Here is a 6,186-nt window from a genome sequence, read left to right on the forward strand (position 1 = left end):
GGTGTGTTCACGACATTTTCCCTCAATTTTTATATTTTCATAACATAGTATGTCAAAATATATTTTGAATAAAATAAATCACAAAAAAATTCTCACAAGAACAAACCCTTTAATCTATTCATCTATCTTCTTTAACTTAAGGTAAAATTAACTTTAGTGCCTCAAGGTGGGACAATAATTGAAATTTTGAATGGCTTAGGACTAGATGATTGAACTTTTTAAATAGATATACATCTCAAGTAATTTTGTTAAAACCTTTGTGATTATTTTCAACTTAGATGAAACTATACCCTATAATGGAAAGTAAAATAACTCAAGATCATTTGCTTTTTATTAATTTTTCAACTTTTATGTTATAACATATAAAAAATTAAATAGTTAAAGAAACTATAATAATTAGGAATTTTCTATTCATTTAATCAGTTATTCAATATTTTTGAAATAATTTTACAAAATTATATTTTAATATTAGAAATATTCATAAATTTAACAGGTACATTTGCTAAAGTCATTAATAGTGATTATTGACATTCAAATTAAATTTTAATGAGTTAGTTATATAGTCATATATATATATCACCAAAATGATATCAACCACAAATAATTTTTCCAAAATAAAAGTGAACCTTTTAGTACTTAATAATAATAATAATAATAATAATAATAATAAAGCAATAGTACGATAGCACATCAAAAAATTATCATGGTATAGCACGACTATTGTTAATATTCTAATTAATTATAGTCATACACTGACAATACACATCATATACGCTAACAACATGATATATACCGATAACACAAGGTATATTAATTTTTTTAGTACATGTACAAATAACATGTGATACTAGTCAACACGATACATACGAGAGAAAATTATAAAATATGCAACACATGCTACAATATGTGTTATATATATAACTTGTTAATATGCATTGTCAAACTACTATATTTAATGTTTTGATTAGGGGTTAATGGTACTATGCTTATTAACCGTAATCAGAGTACTAAAATATTCCATATAACACAATGTATCCTTCAATATTAGCAAAGAGAGTAAGAGTAATTGTATGCATCACACTAACCTTTGAGAGCCGGACAAACCCATCTTGCTATGCTCGAGTGAATGTGCCATGTTGTGCGCTCTTTCGGTATATACATGATGACATATAACGAAAAGGATTAATATTAATTAAGAGACCCAATAATTATGCGAAAATACGGATTTAATCATATGTAACACGATTTTTATCCAGATAATAAAATCAAAGACAAATTTGCAAAAATAGAAATCACTTTCACTTAGTAGTGATATCTCTAGCTAAAAAGTTAATACTTTACTAGACAATCACCTATGATATTTTCCTCATTAATATATTTTCATAGAACACATTCAATACGTGTCCATAAATAAATAATCAAATGGTTGAAAAAGTGTCCAAATTAAACAACAGCAAACATAGAATGAATCCAAAATATAACCGGTCTGTTTTTGTTTTTGTTTTTTTTTTTCGGTTTAGTTTAGAAAGATTTAGTTTAGATTTGAATTTAAATATATAATATTTGATAGAATATTTTAAGACTGTGAGCCAAGTTTAGACGCCACACTCTTACTTATCTATACAACAGTCGCTACTCATCGAGTGTGTTCTGGGTAAACCGTGAAAACTAAATGCGGCAAGATAAGTCAAACTAGGCGAACCACGTGTGTAATACGAGATCTGGAGGCATCAGGAGTTGAACCTATGATCTCACGGTCACGAGTTCACCCCCACACTACCAGGTCATCACTTACGGGACAACTTATTGTTATTTAAGGAGAATTGTGTCCAAAGCTTGAAGAACACAATCTCTTCAATCAACTTGAAGATCCGATTCAATTATTATCATGAAATCAGGTAAGATTTATTTTTCTCTTCTCAATTATTTAACACTGTAGATCTTGGAGTACAGTTTTAATTCATATCATTTTCTAACTTTTAGTACTTAATTTCTTGTAACGAAGTAATGATAATGAATACATCTGAAAGTAACATATGCAAGTATGATGAACAACTAAATCATAAAACCACAAAGAAAAAGAACTCATTCTCAAATATCGTCTTAAACACAAATCAATAGCACTAATATTCAAATCACATTCAAAAAGAAGCTACTAAAAGATACTCACGTATTTTGCAGAAAACTTAAATGAAAATGCGACGATGTATCTTCTCTTCGTCTAGAAGACTCCGCTCTAACTTTTTATGGGTGTTTGTGTGCGTTCCTTATATATAATATACATATATATTCCCCGTGCAGGGATGTGAGAGAGACGGGCGGAAAGAACGAGAAAAGTAAATGAGAAAGGTAAAACGACAGGTAGGATTTGGTGTCGAATTTATGAACTCATTAATGTGTTGATAAGGGTTAAATAGTAATTTTATAATTATCAAACTATTTAAATATTTTAAGATCTATCGTAACATGCAATATCTATACATAGATTGAACAATTGAGATTTGATTTTAATTGTTTGAAACATAGATCCGGACATTGTTCCAAATTTAAAAATAACTTCAATCGAGCAACATTTTCTATGCTAATCTAAAAAAATTTAGCAACTACACAATAAGGGGTATAATTTAAATGGTTGAAGAATCTAGGACCAAAACTTTTTTGGCCCATCTTGGCCCAAACCGGTTGAAGAAATTGTGTCGGATCTAGGCCTATGAAATTTGAATTGTGCTGGACTTGGTCCAAAATGTTAAACATTTTAAAAGATACTTTAAATTTAGAAAATTTTAAAATATTTAATAATTATATAATATAATAAAATTATGCTACTTTTCATATAATTTTGTACATATAATAAGTATATTTATTTATTTGTTAAAGAATGAAGTAAATAATTCTTTTTTTCTCAATTTTTTGATTCAAAATATCAAAAAACATATATATATATATATGTTCATTAGAGAATTAAGAAAATCAAACAAAAATGAAATATATTTGGTGATCCAGCTTGATTTGGATGATCTACATATTGGGACGGTCAAGCCAAGTATTTGCACTACTATTTTTAAATTTGAATTACATACATAATATTACATCAAGTATATATAAAAGTATAGATCAAACCCTAGCAAGCGGCTCAGTGAGTTCACCACAGAGCTCGACCCACGATAGAAGGGATGGAAGTACGTTATCATCCTATCTCCAACTTGGATTTCACAACATATAAAAATAAACATCTTTGAATAATTAATTATTAATGAAAATATCATTTATTATAATTAGCATAATATTAGGAAAATTGCAAGAACTGCAAGGTCTCATTATCATTTTTGGATTTTTTTTCCTTTTCTGAAAAAAATGACAATGAGTCCCTTCGAGGCCTTAAATTATCCTCGGAAAAAGGTATGCGCCACACGTGAGCGAGTGTGGTCTCACCGATGCTTGTGTGAAACTCGCTAGTGCCGAGTGGCAAGTTGTGTGGCCTCGCATCCGGCTTCTGACATAAAAATTCGCAATCTAGGACAATATTTCAATCAAAACCTTATTTTTGTCCTTCAGCACCGAAAAAACACACATGATAGGCACGTGCACCTACGTGGCTTCTCTGCTGGAGACGTGGACCTTGTCGGAGCTGTGCCGTCTCGCGATGTGTACCATTGGTAGCGTGACATGGAAATTCACTCTTTAAAAAATATTTTAGTTTAGTTTGTTATTTTCAATTAACACCAAATTAACATCAAATTCAGACCTAAATTGATCCCAACTCACCTAAAACATACTCCAACCATTCGATTTAAGCCTATGATTACATCAACATATACACTTACATATGTATACCCCAGTAACTAGTAAACCTTTGTTTCCTATGCTAGGATGGAAGAGAGACAAACGGAAAAATCTAGAATAGTAAATGAAAATATAGTAAAACAACAATAAGGTTTTGATGTTGAATTTACGAAATCAGTAAAGTGTTCATAAGGGTAAAATAGTAATTGTATTAATATTAAAATATTTAAAATTTTATAAGATCTATCCTAACATGCAATATCTATAGATAGATTGAATGATTGAAAATTGATGTTAGCTGACATGAAGGATTTGGTGTTAAATTTACGAAGTCAGTAAAATATTGCTAAAGGTAAAATAGTAATTGTATTATTAATCTGTTGGAAAAATGGGAAAATACCAAACCTGTCTTTTTTCATTTTTGGCATATGAACAAGTTGCAGCTTTGTTGTTGTAGCTTTTATCTAGCACCCAAAATGGGAAACATTCATAGGAGTGTGACCACATAATTTGAACCAATTTTTTCTTGGTCAAACATATGTGTAATTAATGTTTTGTGAGAAAACTCAAATTGTCCCATGTAGAGAAATGTAGAACATTCAACTGGTGTATGGCCCGAGGTTTGTATGGCATTTAACGCCCCAAATGCAAAACCACAAACAGAGACACATACCAATTTGTGTGTAGGCAGATTGTGGATGGATGTATTGATTTGAATTGTAGTGAAAGAAACAAGTTGTATTCTCTCAACCTTGGTGTATAGAATCAGAGAAGACTCCTAAATGCAAAACCACAAACGGAGACACATACCAAGTTGTTTTCTTACAACTGACCATGGCTTGGAATTTTGCAGTGGTGAACTCAATGAATTTTGCACGTCGCATGGTATTATGAGGCATAAGACCTTGCCGAGAAAGTCCCAACAAAATGGCGTCGCAGAATCAGTCAATCGAACTTTATTGGACAAAGTTCAGTGTATACTTTCGAATGCGGGATTATGGAATTTGCGTGATTTGTAGGCTGAAGCTATTTTGAAGTTGTGCTATTTGGTAAATCGATCTCCACACTCTACTATAGACTTTAAAATCATCGAAGAAATATGGTCCAGTAACCCGGTCGACTACTCTTCTTTGCATATTTTTGGATATCCCGCGTACATACATGTTGACGGTGGAAGTTAGCTCCGAGAGCTTTGAAATGTATTTTTCTTGGATATTCAACCGAGTCGAAAGAATATCATTTCTGGAACCCAGATGGTAAATCACATAATGTAGTTTTGAGTCGAGATGTTACTTTTGATGAAAAATCTATGTTGTCTTCTAATGGTTCAATTGCAGGTTCAACGTCCTCGTCAAATGACCAGCAGCAACTTGGAGTGAAGGTAGAGTTGCCAATCACATTCCAACCCACGGCTGACTTCGTAGCTTTTGCGACCAGCAAGTTGATGAATGTAGTTCGGTACCACATCAAATGCTACAGTGAGACATGATACATACTCAATTGCCATTGATTTGTCAAAATAGTGATAGGCTTTTTTCCACCCACGGTGTCTGGGAATGTATCAAACAACCATTCAAATGAAGGAATTGTCTCATCGTATAAAAGTGGGGCACCAAAGATTATTGTCTATCCTAACATGCAATATCTATAGATAGATTGAATGATTGAAAATTGATGTTAACTGACATGAAGGATTTGGTGTTAAATTTACGAAGTCAGTAAAATATTGCTAAAGGTAAAATAGTAATTGTATTATTAATCTGTTGGAAAAATGGGAAAATACCAAACCTGTCTTTTTTCATTTTTGGCATATGAACAAGTTGCAGCTTTGTTGTTGTAGCTTTTATCTAGCACCCAAAATGGGAAACATTCATAGGAGTGTGACCACATAATTTGAACCAATTTTTTCTTGGTCAAACGTATGTGTAATTAATGTTTTGTGAGAAAACTCGAATTGTCCGTGTAGAGAAATGTAGAACATTCAACTGGTGTATGGCCCGAGGTTTGTATGGCATTTAACGCCCCAAATGCAAAACCACAAACGGAGACACATACCAATATGTGTGTAGGCAGATTGTGGATGGATGTATTGATTTGAATTGTAGTGAAAGAAACAAGTTGTATTCTCTCAACCTTGGTGTATAGAATCAGAGAAGACTCCTAAATGCAAAACCACAAACGGAGACACATACCAAGTTGTTTTCTTACAACTGACCATGGCTTGGAATTTTGCAGTGGTGAACTCAATGAATTTTGTAGTGGTGAACTCAATGAATTTTGCACATCGCATGGTATTATGAGGCATAAGACCTTGCCGAGAAAGTCCCAACAAAATGGCGTCGCAGAATCAGTCAATCGAACTTTATTGGACAAAGTTCAGTGTATACTTTCGAATGCGGGATT

This window comes from Andrographis paniculata, unplaced genomic scaffold (assembly GCF_009805555.1).
Source record: "Andrographis paniculata isolate CXL003 unplaced genomic scaffold, ASM980555v1 Contig60END, whole genome shotgun sequence".
Lineage (NCBI taxonomy): Eukaryota > Viridiplantae > Streptophyta > Magnoliopsida > Lamiales > Acanthaceae > Andrographis > Andrographis paniculata.